The sequence below is a fragment of the Meleagris gallopavo genome, chromosome 1 (assembly GCF_000146605.3).
Source record: "Meleagris gallopavo isolate NT-WF06-2002-E0010 breed Aviagen turkey brand Nicholas breeding stock chromosome 1, Turkey_5.1, whole genome shotgun sequence".
Classification (NCBI taxonomy): Eukaryota; Metazoa; Chordata; class Aves; order Galliformes; family Phasianidae; genus Meleagris; species Meleagris gallopavo.
In genome coordinates, this window is record NC_015011.2 from 48,939,508 (window position 1) to 48,942,373 (window position 2,866).

Genomic DNA, 2,866 nt, shown 5'->3' on the forward strand with positions numbered 1-2,866 from the left:
TAGCCCTCCCAGGCACCTCACACTGTACCAGCCAGTGGCCACCCCCCCCACTGCCTTCCCTGCTGACTGCTGTCAGCTGTGCCAGTCTTCATTAGCACCACCTCCTCCAGCCACATCCCACTGATTGGGTCACAGACTCCAACAATGTACAAAAGGCCCATTTTAGAGCCAGTAACCCCACCTCAAACCTCACCAGCCTGTAGGAATGAGCGCTGGCCCAGTGTGCCCCATCCATCCATCACTGTGTTTCCCAGCTGCTTTCCTCCCACTTTTACAATCCAGTGCATGAGGAGGGTTAAATAAATAAATAAATAAATAAATAGAAAAATATAAGTTTTGGATGGCAGGTGCACTTTGAGGATGCTGTTCGGTGGACAGGAGGAAGCTCAGGCACAGCACACTGAGAACTCAGCTATAAGTCCTGACACGATACTGAGTTTATCTCTCCCTGCTGACAGGTCTAAGCAAGGGAGGGTCAGAGAGGGAAACTCATCTGAACTAAGTGTCCTTCACACACACAACAATATCCCCACACACTGTCCTGAGTGGCTCCTGATGCCTGTACTCGTGGCTGCGTACACACACCAGGCTTACCGTGGCCATAAGCCCTATAGAAGGGCTCATGCTCATGTAAACATCCCCAGCAGGATCTTGTTGCACGTACTCAGCAGTACTCAGCTGAGCCTCACACAACCACCCCATAAGAACACACGATGCGATGTGACACCAAGCAGAGTCACACTGTGCATCACCCAGTGTGCGTGGGAATGAGGAGAGGAGGATAAACAATGCAGAGGAGAAGCACAAACACCAACTCCATACCTACAGACCCGGAGGGCAGCTGTGATTGCAGCCTATACACTGAACAGCCCCCACAGCCCAGCTGTCCCCATCCCTTGCTGTGGATACGAGGCCACAGTTAGAGCTGTAGGCAGCTCCTGCAGTGCAAGTGCACCCATTGGCTTCTACCTCCTCTTCCTGACCACCTTGCCAGGGTGATCCCCATGTGCTACACAGGTAGATCCCTCTTCCTACAACTTTACCAATAAGTGGACGGAGGGACGCTGATGCCCTACATACCTCTGGTGGAGATGATCTCCTGCAGTGCCTCATACCATAGGTGGGCACAGCACTGGGAACCAGGCGAGAGCTCGCCTACAGCTATCAGAACTCCTCCCATAAGAAAATAATTGCTTATTTATCAAGGACACTGATAAATAAGCCGTACAGGTACTGGCCTCCCTCACATGGAGGGAATGCTGTACCTTGCAGTGCATTTCTTACCACTGCTGCAAGATCACCCGAGGGCACTGAGGAGCTGTAAACCTTCGGGGGACTTTTAGGTCCCATTCCCCATCCCCTCAGCCATTGTCCAAAGGCTGAGTTGTATCGCTATGGGCTCCCCAGGAGCAGCACACCAGGCTCTCCCCTCCATCCCCAGCCCAAAGGGTGCATTCCCATCAGCACCCTTTGAGGTTGAAAGCACAACACAGATGCTACAGCTGTGCACAGGGAGCTCTAGTAACCGGGGGAGTGCTGGAAGGTGGGAAGCCTGCGGGTTTTCCCTCCCATCTGAGACAGCTCTTTGCTGTCCAAGGGTCAAGCATTGGCAGATCCTACAAGATTTCAGCTCTCCCAGAGGAGCTGGCTCCAGCAGCAGGGTCTTGCTGGTGACTCACAAGTCACAGGCTGCAGCTGGACTCAAACACCACTTCTAGGCAGGGACCTGTGGGTCACCCTTAGGGAAGGGGGCTGAGAAGTCCCCGCTGACTCATGTCCTGTTGTGGTCGGGTAAAGAGGGACAGGAGTAGGTGGGCAAAGAGGGATGGATGGGAATAGAAGGGGATCTGGAATGTAGTCTGCACAGGGCTGGGGTCTCCCTGGTGACTTGAATGCTATCATGGGCTCAAACTTCCCACTGGAAGAGGGATCCAGAGGTGAACAAGGGGTTGTTACAGGGAGGAAAGGTGCTTGGCTCCCACACAGTGGCCCCTAGGATAGAGGGGACACAAGAGACCCCAGCTGTAGCGCTGGAATCAGGCAGGGCTCCGAAAACTGCAGCCTAAGGACCGAGGCACCGAGAGCCTCTCCCTCCCTTTCCACATTCCCTCCCTGAGCAAGCCCAGAGCCGCAGCAGACGCACACTCCCCATCACCCTTGTCACGCTCATCCAGAGACCAAAACTCACAAGGACAGGGCTGCGCCAGCCCGTGCCACCCCTGCAGGAACACACAGCGATTCCCATCTCACAAACAACGTGGATGCCCACATCCCCCCGCAGCCAATGCTCAACTGGAGGGGCTCAGTCTGACGCGGAGCTAGAGCGGGGGGGGAGAGGGGGAGTGAAAGAGGCTTGACGCCGATGGCACACATGTATTTGTGTGTGTGTGTGTGTGTGTGTTTGCCCTCCCACGCACGCACTCCTGTTACTCCTTCTCGCTCGCTGCAGCCTTGGCACGCGTCCCCAGCCCGTGCCCTGCTCGCAGGCAGCAGCTGGGCCTCCGCTGCAGTGCCCCGGCCAGAGGCTGCCTCGATCCATCCATCCATTCATCCATCTATCCATCCATCCCCGCAGCTGCGGGCAGGGGGCTGGCGGCATCGCATCGCCTCCCTCCTCCCCAGCGCCGCTGCTCCCTAGCAGGGGATGCTGGGATTATTGGGAGGGAGGTGAGGGGGAGAATAAAAAAAATAATAATTAAAAAAAATCGCGCTCGTATAAATAAATAAGAAAGGGAAAAGGGAGAGAGGGGGGCGGGAAGGCGAGCAGAACTTGCAGGTGGCGGCCGAAGGGGGTACTAAGGGGGGGTCTCGACCGCCCCGGGGGTAACTCCAACGGGTGCTGCGCGGTGCGCGTACCGGGCTCCCC